We start from the raw sequence: 12,460 nt of genomic DNA, 5'->3' as shown, positions 1-12,460 counted from the left end.
CAGAGGTAGGTTACATAATTAACAAGGGGGCCAGCTCTAGCTTACTAAAGCCTTTTGTCTAGCCTTTGAATTCCAAAGACTAACCGATACTTACATTAAATGTTGCATCAGAACATTAATCTATGCTTGAAGAATCAAAGCTATATTTATTACTATGCAATGCAAATTTTTATTGATTCTTTCCAGGGAAAAAAAGGCAATGCAGTATCTCTCTCCACTACTCAGTTTAAATTATGCATATTAGCCTTAGCTCAACAAACAGGTATTCCGGGGTTCTTTTTGTAAGTATCCCAGATTTCTGAAAGTTTCATCTATCAAATGTAAGAGTTTGATAGGGCCAATTCTCATGAGCTTAAGAACATAAGAAAAGCCCACTGGATCAGGCCAGTGGTCCATCTAGTCCAGCATTCTGTTCTCATAGTGGCCAACCAGATGCCTGTGAAAAGCCCCAAATCAGGACCTGAGTACATGAGCAGTCTCCCTCCTATGGTTTCCTGCAACTGATATGCAGAAACATACTGTCTCCAACTGTTGGGCTAGCCATCGATAGCCTTATCCTCCATGAATTTGTCTAATCTTTTAAAGCCATCCAAGTGGGAGTGAATTCCATTCTAACTATGTGCTGTGTGATAGAATACTTTCTTTTGTCTGTTCTGAATCCTTCAGCATTCAGCTTCATTGAATGTCCCTGAGTACTAGTGTTATGAGAGAGCAAGACAGCTGCTTTATCCATGTTATGCATAACTTTATACACTTACCATGTCACCTCTCACTCACCTTTTCTCTAAACTAAACAGCCCCAAATGTTGCAACCACCTCCCTGATCATTTTTGCTTACCCTTTTTGGAACTTTTTCCAACTCTACAATATATTTTTTGAGGTTAGGTGACCAGAAGTGTACACAGTATCCCAAGTATGGTCACATCATAAATTTATACAACAGCATTATGATATTGACAGTTCCTTTCCTACTGATCCCTACCATAGATTTTGCCTTTCTCACAGCTGCCGCACACTGGGTTGACACCTTCATTGAGCTATTCACTACAACCCCAAGTTCTCATTCCTGTCAGTCACCACCAGATCAAACCCCATAAGTGTATATGTGAAACTAAGATTCTTATTATTTCTTCTGCATGAGAGTGGACCCAATATATTTTTATGTAGTGTATGGAGACATACACCTACGACAGACGTCAGTTATCTTTTTGGGCCAGTGGTCAGACTTGGAATTCTGGAGTGCAGGAGGCTCCATTCACAAAACAGGTATCATTCGGGTGTGGCATAACAAAATAAATGCCACATCTTGATAGATCAAAAAAGACAGGACCCACAGAATGCTGTAGGCATGCCTCCCTATCGGGGGGGCACCTATATTAACTTCACAGAGAAAAGCTCTTTGCACCTTTGGGGAGAATGGATAAGAAAGGGAAACTGCCTAGTGAGCAGCCAACATTTAACTTCCATGGTGGCCCCTCCCTACCTGAGGGAAGTCAAGAAGAAGCAGCCTACAGCTTTTTCATTTTCTGACAGAATTGGATACAATTGGCAGGCATAGTCATCTGTTCTGAGGCAATGAAGCTAGCCAAATGTCAGAATGATAGCTGCAGAGGTTCTCCTGCAAGGGCAGACTTTGCGATTTTGGGGTGGGTACAATAGGAATCAAGGGGCAGGAGTCTTGATGGAAAAAAGACCATTGATGCACAGGAAAGGGGTGGGGTAATGACACCCCACACAAAGATCCATGCAACTGTTGGTGGGGGTGAGCTTCTAATCAGCTACAAAACAGAACATGACTTTTACTACTAAAATAAATTGCAATAGAAAGCTCTCATTCATTTTAATAGACCTGGCTTGCTATACCTCAGAAGGCAATTTTTCAGTCATATAAAAAGTGTATAGTTCTGGAGCACTTCATTTCAGGCACTGACTGGATTAGTGAGGTTACCAAATCATGAATGTTCCCCAAGATATCAGATGTTTATGAGACTAGTGCAAATCCCATAAGGACAGGGTCCAAAGCTCAATGATAGAGCACAGGTGCTGCATTCAGAAAGTTCCAAGTTCAATCCCTGACATCTCCAGTTAGAAGGATCAGATAGCAGGTGATGAGAAAGGTTCTTATCCAGGAAGATGCCAGAGAGCTGTTGCCAATCAGAGTAGACCATACTAGGCTAGATGGACAAACAGTTTTACCTCGTATAAGGTATCTTCCTATTTCAGGACTTGGAAACTAGATCTGGTTGGTGGGGCGGATTCAGATCTCCCCCAAACATGTCCCTCAGCCACTTTGACTGGTTGAGGCCAACCACCTGATAACAGGTGAAGCATTTTCCTTTGCTGGTGTGGTTTGAAATCAAATCATGAAGGTAGATGAAGCAGGGTTTGCAACTGCTGCCAACAGCTCATTGGTGGTAGGTACAAACGCCATTTCCTATGCCCAGCAGTTTAATTTCAAACCATTCAGGCAAAGGAAGTATTTCTTCCTGTGCAATTTGAAATCAAGCCATGCCAGCAACCGATATATTTCCCTGCAGGGCTTGCTGTAAGCGCCAGTCAACTGCTCTAAGCACTTATCAGCAACTCTTAGGTGTAGTTGTTCCCAGCAGAGCTTGCTGTCAGTGCCAATCAGGTGATTGGTGCAGACAGCAAACCTTGCTTGCCAAGGAACAACTGGAAGTGTTCTTTCAGGTTTCTCATTGTTGCTTTGCAGCCATGTCTTCACTTGCCTCATACCAGATGTCACAAATAATGACATGTATGGGGAATGAAGACATGATTTGAGGAGAACAACCCTGTGGGCCACATTAGGACCCCTGCTGGGCTTAATTTGACCTGTGCTCCAGAGTCTCCCCAGTGCCATCCTATATTCTTCAGTTTCATTCACAGTCTTCTAACATTTCTGTAAAAAAAAATGCACCAAAACTGGAAGCCTCCAGCTGTGTTCTCATAGGAATTTTGCAATTTGAAGGTGAACAGTTTTCCAAGTAAAGTGTCAATATCTGATTAAAAAAACAAAAACAGAGATACTAACACAAAGAGCTAGTGTAGAGCAGTAGCTAAATGACTGAGCTATGATGAGGCCCCTAACTCACCAGGGGACCTCCTTTTGTGGCTCAGCACAAGGGCAGGGGGTGGAGGGGAGACGGGTATTGCTGTTGAGCAGCCACACATTTAGGAAGCAAGTGGCATGGCCATGCTGGCAACTGGGAGCAGGCTTTGCCCTGGCAGCCCATCATAGGGCAAGGGGCTGCTGGGGGGCTGGGGCACCTACACAATTATTGTAAGGTTTGTCTCCATTTACATCAGTGTGCCTCTGAGGTGAGGGGGAGTTAAGCACCTCTCACCAATGACACCATAATGAAATAAAAAGTACACTGTCTGCCATCTGTGACATTCTTGGCTATGTGGAATGCTTGAGAATGTTTGGCAATTGTCAAACAACAGGCAATCTATTGACCGGTCAATTGACAATATTTGACTGGTGACCTGACTGACTTGTCAATCCAACACTGATATAAGTTGAACTTTCAGTTTAGGTCATAATCAGATAATCAGTTAACTAGTTATATAACAGGTAAGTGAAAACACAGGAAGGAGTAGGATGACTGAAGACTACCTCCCACCTTTCGACTTGGCCAGCAAGTGCTAATAGGGCTTTAGATACAGCTGGAAATCCCTCACTCCACACACCACCATCCCACTCTAATTAGGATTGCGCTGTAAGGTTGCAATCTTATACCCAATAACATGGGAGTAAGGCCCAATGAACTGAATGGACTTGCTTCTGAGTCAACATGTAGAATTCTACTGAAAGTTAGACATGCTTTAGTCCAGGGATGAAGAACCTGTGGCCCTACAGATGTTGCTGGACTCCATTTCCCATCATCCCTAACCACTGAACATGCTAGTTGGAGCTGATGGGAGCTGGAGTCCAACAATTCTAGAGGGCCACAGCTTCCCTGCTTTTGTCCCATGACTAACTTGCCTCATTAATTTCAGTAGGACTAATACATAACTAACTCAGTATAGATCAACCCAGTGTAATTTAGGGCAGTCATTCCCAAACTTTTCCCCCTCACAGACCAGTTGAAAATTGCTGAGGGCCTTGGCAGACTACTTAATGATTTTCCTGCTTGTTGTAGCAATTGCAATCCACAGTGCTAGATACTCTATGATTTTAATTTGTATTTCTACTTTTTCTTTTATTTCTTATATAAAGTATTTTACTGTATTACAGTTTGGAATTCAAACTGTAATACAATAAAATGCAAAAAAAGAAAAGAAGCAGTAAAAATGCAACTAAATATCAATATGAATATTTAATGCAATTGATGTATCATCTCTCGTTTCCAGCTGCAAATCCACAGACATATCATGGAACACCTGAATGGAGTTTGTGGACCACTGGTGGTCCATGGACTACCATTTGGGAACACCTGACAGGGAATTTTTGAAGCTTATATTGACCCTCACCCCATCCTTAGGGTGCATTTGAGTATATGTGTCACACATGATGGATTGTAAACTTGTGTCCAAAGGTTCCTGTCCTCCAATGGTAGGAGCCTTTCTCCAATAGAAAGAGTCTTCCTCCAACAGAAGAGAGTTAAAGCATATTTAAAGCACTTCTCTCCAAGAATCTTGGAAACTGACCTTTAGTGTGGCAGCACCTACCCTATGGAATTCCCCCCCCCTTAAATATTAGACAAGCGCCATCTCTGTTATCTTTTCAGCACCTATTGAAGACCTTCCTCTTTCAACAAACCTTTTAAGATGAGACCTATCCCAGTCTGCATCTGTGTTGGAATTGCTTTTTACTATGTTCTTAAACCTTCTTTTTTAAAAAAATGTTTTTAATCTTGGATGATGTTTTGAAAGCTTTTTTAAAGAAACCTTTTTAAAGATGTTTTGTTTTAATGTGTTTTAAAGTTTTTTTTATGTTGTTTTAAAGTTTCTGGTGCTTTTGTTTGCTGCCCTGGGCTCCTGCCAGGAGGAAGGGCGGAATATAAAGCAAATAATAAATACATAAATAAATACCACTTACAGAGTTACAATTCCTAGCACTCTTAACAAACTACAGTTCCCAGGATTCTTTGGGGGAAGTCAGGCGCTTTAAACATATGGTGTGCATTCAGCCATAATTTCATGTCCCAAACATTCATTTTTAAAGCATGACATTTATAATTGCAGCTTTGTATCTCTGGATACAAATTAGTTTAGCCATACTGTAACACTGAATAATAAGCAATAAATTATATTCAGCAGCAGTTAGGCTGGATGGACAACAACCCTTGCTTCTTTGCCTTCCTGGATGACCTGTCTTTGAGGGAACTGGAAATGCTTTCACTGACCTGTACTAATTGCCCCTATACCCCTTATTCCTGAAAATCTACATAACTTGGCATTTATCTTGGAAGACACAATATTTGCTGATCACTGTTGAAATTTGTGTACACTAAAAAGAAATCCCTTGGTCACTGTGACCTGTGTTAAAAAGACACATTGCAAATTACAGCAATGTTGTCAAAGAGGAAAATAACTCAGAGAGAAACAGATTATGAATTTATATTTTATTTATTTATTTATTTATTATTTGATTTATATCCCGCCCTTCCTCCCAGTAGGAGCCCTGGGCAGCAAACAAAAGCACTAAAATCACTTTCAAACATCATAAAAACAGACTTAAAAGTATATTAAAACAAAACATATTTAATATATTGCATTTCTTTTTTTAAAATGTAAATATCTATTCATCCTTTCCCCTGCCCGCATCTTCATATTTTTGTGGTAGTACTGTTGACGGCTTGTTTCAAAACAATTGCTATAGAAGACCTAAAGTACATTTAAAAAACATTTTGATGCACATTTTCCTTTCATGCAGGGATAGGGAACCTGTAGCCCTCCAGATGTTCTTGGACTCGAACTCCCATCAGCCCCAGCCAGCATGGCCAATGGTCAGAAATGATGGGAAATGGCATTCAACAACATTTGGGCACAGGTTGCTCATCCTTGCTCTAGCAAGATGTGGTAATGGTACGACCCTGTGTTAGAACGTGGCTCAATTATGCTGGAACACGATAAAGTGGAGGTGGTGCAGGCATGATTTAAAATGGAGGAATGGCTGAAGGGGTGCTGAACCCTTCTCCCCCCTGCAATAAATTCCTGAAACTACATCCCTCTAGGTCAGGAGCAGTGGACCTTTTTCAGCCAGAGATCCGCATTCCTTCATGGGCAACCTTCCGGGGGCTGCACACCAGCAGTGGGTGGGGCTGGAGGCAAAAATGGGCTGAGCAACAGTTGTGATTCTTACTTGGTACAGTAGACGACATACCAGTCATGCAAAAGTCAAAGGTTCACACACCCACAAAGTTGCACATCTTCTATCCGGGCAAGCAAGATATCACAGTTCAAGGACATTTCTGCCAGGCAAATGCATTTGAAGGAGGGTACAAAACAGGGCAGAGGCCTGGGGAGAGTCCCAAGGGGCAGATAGGCAGGCCTGGGGGGCTGAATATAGCCCTGAAGGTCTCCACCCCTGCTCGTGGCAATCTTTTCCCTGGAGGGCATATTTCCAGAGAGCCTGGCAGAAAGAAGAACATGCTTTGGCTTATCAAAAGTTTGGGAAACACTGGCAACATTGACCCTCATCTCCTCACTCCATCTCTGTTGACAATGATACTGTCAACCCTTTGGAGAAGGCCCAACACTTTGGCTTTTTCTTTGACTCCTCTCTCATCATTGCCCTACACTATGTTAATAAGTTTTGACATTTCTTATAACATAGCAAAAATATAATTATTTGTCTGTCCGCTTGACAAAAAACAAAAAACGCTCCAGCTCACACCTCCTGGTCATCTCTTGAAATTGGCTATTGCAACATCCTTCTCCCTGTTCATCCATTATCTCATTTTAGTCCCTTTGCCTCTTTCCAAAAGTGTATGCCAAAATAATTAATCTCTCCTGGTGTGCTAATCAGGGCCAGCCCTACCATTAGGCAGAGTGAGACAGCTGCCTCAGGCAGTAGATGCTAAGAGGCAGGGAGCACACACACCGTGCACCTCTCAGCTCTAATAGTCTGCTACATCCCTTTCTATGATCTTCACTTGGCCCAGATCCTCCCCTTCAACTGTTAAGACAGTCTCCTACTCCATCAAACTACTCTGCCCCCTTTTTTAGAAAAAGCTGCTGAAGTCAGTGCCAGCCTTCTGCAACCTGGTGCCCCCCAGATGTTCTTGGTCTACCTCTCCCATCATCTCTGACCATTGGCCAAGCTGAAGCTGATGGAAGTTGTCATCCAAGAACCTCTGGAGGTCACCAGGTTGAGGGAGGCCTGCTGCATACAAAGCATGTACTCTGTCCCTGAGCTATAGTCCTTCCCTTGTTGACCCTGAGGCTACATTAGCAATCAGCCACTCTGCATGGGATGGAAGAAGCAATGGGCAGCAATTCATTCTGGCTCCCCTCTCCTTTCACTCTTTTCCTTTTTCTCAAATGTCTTTATTGTAAGGCCGAGGGCAAGTGCTGTTGTATTCTTTGTTCTGTCCAGCATCTAGCGAATTTAGATACAACAACAACAGCCTCCCAAAACACCTGTGTGATGCTACGCTTTCTAATCTCTCATCAAAACCCACCTTGCCCATTAAGCTTTTGGCACAACATCCGAGTCCTCATGCCATACACTTATAAGGTTTCAGTACGTGAAACTGAAATGCTGGGAAAACACTCCACCACAGATGCTCTGCTGGGGTGTTAAACTGCCTTAGTGGCAACATCTCTTTGACTCAGTATTAATGTGAACAAAAGAACATCAAAAAGGCTTGCTGGATCAGCCCAATGGCCCATCTAGTTCAGTGTCCTGTTCTCACAGTGGCCAACTAGATGCCTATGGGGAACCTGCAAGCAGGACCTGAGCACATCAGCACACTTTCCACGTGATTCGTGGAATTGGTACAACAAAGGGAGACCATAGCCATCATGGCTAGTAGCCATTGATAGCCCTAGCCTCTGCCAGTTGCAATTAGGGATAGGCAATCTATCCATTTTGATTTCTCTCAGTTTCTCATTTCTCCAGTCTTAAGTTCAGTTAGTTACATTTGTGCACCACTTTGCCATTTTTTAAAAAACACCTGCATGGAAATTCATCAGCACTTTAGTGCAAATTTCACCAAATATATACATATTTCTATGCAATTTTGCCTAATATACACATTTTTCAAAAGTAACTTTGTAGCATTTGGTATGGTACTGCCATGCAGTAGGTGCTGGTTATATTATTGTTGATATGCAACTGCATTATAATGACTATTATATTGGTTATTAATTGATATGTTTTAATGTATTGATACGATGATTTTAAGTGTTATAATGTTTATATAGTCAAACTGAGTTATCCATTAGATTGTTGTTATGTTTCAAATTGATTTTACCCATATTTGATTGATATTGCAGTGATGTATTGATTTGCTGCTTTTCTCTTTCTCTCTCTCTGTTGTGAGCTGCTTTGAGCAAATTTATATGGAAAACTGGGATACAAATTTAAATAATAATAAGAATACAATGTATTTTATGTTATTTTCACTAATATGTGCATTTTTAAGCACATGTTATCCTAGTACATGTATTTTTGCGCACATTACTTGGCTTGAGAACTGCAGTGTAAAATTTGGGGAAATGCAAGTTGAACATGACCCAGCAGTGTGATGCTGCGGCAAAAAAGGCAAACGCGGTTTTGGGATGCATAAACAGAGCTATAGTTTCCAGGTCGAGGGAAGTAATAGTCCCACTATATTCTGCATTAGTCAGGCCTCATCTGGAATACTGCGTTCAGTTCTGGGCACCTCATTTTAAGAAAGATATAGACAAGTTAGAGCGGGTTCAGAAGAGGGCGATGAGGATGATAGCCAGTATGGAGAACAAGTCTTATGAGGAAAGGTTGAAGGAACTTGGCATGTTCAGTCTGGTGAAGAGAAGGCTGAGGGGTGACATGATTACACTCTTTAAGTACCTGAAGGGCTGTCACATAGAGGAGGGTACAGATTTGTTCACTGCTGCCCCAGAGAGTAGGACTAGGTCTAATGGTTTTAAGTTGCAGGAGCGTAGATTCAGATTGGACATTAGAAGGAACTTCTTGACAGTAAGGGCAGTTCGGCAATGGAACCGACTGCCTAGGGAGGTGGTGGGATCCCCTTCGCTGGATGTCTTCGAGCAGAGGCTGGACAGCTATCTGCGGGAGATGCTCTAGCTGTGGATTTCCTGCTGTGAGCAGGGGGTTGGACTCGATGGCCTACAAGGCCCCTTCCAACTCTATGATTCTATGATTCTATGAAGGATGGCTGGGTTTCAGTTTGTGTATTATTTCAGGTTCATCTTTAAATGCAAACTGTATCAAATTTCTTCTTCATCCTTAGGTGCAATCCTATGCTCTTTTATCTGAAAGTAAGCCCCATTGAAGACAATGTGATTTATTTCTGAGTAAATATGCATAGGACTTCATTGTTGAAAAAGAGAGAGAGAAAAAAGAGGTATAATGGCAGACGTAAAGGTTAGGTCAGGCATCAGAATAACTTCTCAGTACTTATCAGTTAGGTAAACATTTGCAATATATATTAGGTTAGAATAACCAGGGCAAAATGTTTCTCATCTAAAGTGGTGCCCAAAGTGGCTGCTGGCCATTAAGGAAATCTACAAAAAAGTTTGTTTTGAACAATCCTTTTTAGTTTGTGTGTGTGTGTGTATATAATTTTCTTCTAAGATATTTTCATGATAAAAATTCAGTGACAACCATGCAATAATATAAATGCAGTGAACACCAATATGACTGTTGACGGTGGGGGAGAATAGGAAAAGAGCTCTTTCTTTTCAGAATTAATGGTTGCCAAAATTTTGGTTGCCAAAAAAAAAAAAGTTTGCTGAAACATAAAAAATTGTATACTCAGCAAAACCTTGATCAGCATGGCTCACGTGGTGGTGCTGATCTCCCTATAAAATACCCACTGTGGATGAGGGCTGTCATTCGCCTTCACCATGAGGGGAATCGTACTAGCCCTTTTGCTCACCCTTGTGGGTAAGTCTGAGGTTGCTTTTACTAAGATCCCTTTGCAGAGTTTTGTATAGATTAGCAAAAATATATTCTACAATTAAAAGGTTATTCTCTGCTTTTATTACTTACGTTGTGACTTATCCAATTTCTGTCCCCTAGGGAGCCAAAAGACTCCATTTAGTAAGTATATCGGTTACTTTATTTTATTGTTTTAAAAATACCATAACACTTTTGTTGAAATGACATTTATGGTAGTCAGCTACTAAAAAGGGGGATTAGTTGAGTTTATGTAGTGTTGTGTTTGAGCTGCAAATCTTGACGTTTCTTGTTTAAATCTTGCTAAGTGGCCTTATGTGCTCCCCTCCTTCTGAGCCTCAGCCCTGCAGTATGAGGGATAATAATACTGACCTAGCTTGCAGGGTTGTAAGGATTGAAAGATAAAGTATGAGAAGCACTTTGAACATTCTAAAGTGCTATCTAAATATAAAGCATTATTAATTATAAATGCATTTGCATCCCACCCAAAGCACGATATAGGTACCTTTTAAAAATACTGAAGGAATTACAAAGTAATTTAGGATTTAACAAGCAACAGCTCACTGTTCAAAGGAAACATTTCCCCTACTCCAGTGGCACACAAAAGCCCAAATTGGCTCAACTTCAGTGGGTCTTCCCTGAGTAGGGCTAGCACTGTATACCACCCATAGATTTTAGCAGCAGAAGCCTTTGCTGGTAATGAAGGTATTATCCAGAATACACTTTAGCCAAGTCACTCCCTCTAACTGCAAACTTAGATGGGAAGTGCCAAAAAAAGAAAGAAGAGGAACTGAAATGGGACAATAAAAAGCAAGAGGAAGATATCAGTATACTCAGGAAAATCCTGAGGTCTCCAGATGTATTTTTAAAAGTATTTACAGGAGACACACACACACACACAATCCCAATGAGGACTGAGCTTGCTCAGATGACATATAATATTAAGTGTCAGTTGGACAAGAATATGTGAAAACCAAGAGGGAGGAAGAATGGATGGAATGAAACATCCTGGGAGAGAGCATGGCTGGCTGGCTGGAATCCTGATTCAGGTATTCTCCTATTAGAAGGTGATAATACACTACAAAAATTTTGTTGCAGGTTCCATTTGTATATTTTATGATTTAAAGTTTGTGCTTTACCATTGTGCACACATTAACCTATCCAATTTCTTTCCCTCAGAAGGCCAGACTGAAGATGCTGGTAAGTTTACCAGTAATTAAAAGAAAACACCAAATCTTGGCATATTTGTTGAAATTATACTTGATGGGGAAGAAAATTAGAAACTGAGCTGCAAATCTGAAAGATGCCAGTTTAAATTTTGCTGTGGCCTTCCTTTCAGCTGCAGCCGTGTCCTCATCTGCAATATAGGGATAATCATACACACCAGCCTTAAGGAGTTATTATAAGGGTTATAGCAAGATAATTTCTATGGACTATAAAGTGCTCGATACTGTGGTGATTAATAATGCTAAACATTATTAATTAATCAATTATTTAAATGATAATTGTTGTAGTCAGTGCTGACAGAAATGCAACCAAAATGGAGTGACTGAGAAACAAGAGGGAGACATTAGCATGAACTGGATAATTCTGCTTCCAGAAGTACAAATTCTTAAAAAAAACAAAAAAAAATCCCTTAAAAACAGCCCAATGAAGATTAAGCATTCTCAGTAGCCAGTGGAGCCTGGTGACTCTGATGTCAGTGAAGCAGTGAATCCACTTCAGGTTTTAGTCCAAACTTTCAAGGAGCGGTCCAAAGTACTGAACCTATTAGAACAGCTCGTTGAAAATTCAGACTAAAACCCGCAGCAGATTCACTGCCCCACTAACATTGAAGCCATCAGTCACTGCAGTCAGCAGCCATGTAATGCTGAGTCTCAGTTGGGAGGTGGGGGGACTATAAAGGGAATAGAATGGAGCAGTTTTGAGGAGGGCATGGTTGGCTGACTAGAATCCTGGAGACGAGCACTCCTATTAGAAGATGAGGATACACCAGAATGTTTTGTTACAAGTCTCACTTGTATCTTTTACAATAAAATGATTACTCCCTACTGTGAACACGCAAATTGTAACCTATCCAACTTCTTTCCCCCAGGGAACGACAATGCTGCAATGAGTAAGTCTATCAATATACATCATAATATTGATTGAAACAACATTTTGGATGGTTAGGAAGTAGGAAGATTAGTTGAGCTAGTATGGTGCAGTGCCTGATGCTGCAAACCTATATACCACAGATGGGGAAACCTGTGATCCTGCAGATTTTGTGGGATCATAGCTCATCATCCTGACCATTGGCCGTGCTGGCTTTGGCTGATGGGAGATGGAGTCCAATAGTATCTGGAGGGCCACAGGTCCTCATCCTTGCTATGAATACTTACCTGT

Source organism: Rhineura floridana, chromosome 6 (assembly GCF_030035675.1).
Source record: "Rhineura floridana isolate rRhiFlo1 chromosome 6, rRhiFlo1.hap2, whole genome shotgun sequence".
Taxonomy (NCBI): domain Eukaryota; kingdom Metazoa; phylum Chordata; class Lepidosauria; order Squamata; family Rhineuridae; genus Rhineura; species Rhineura floridana.
The sequence above is the reverse complement of the archived record's forward strand: the minus strand, read 5'-3'. Positions refer to the sequence as shown.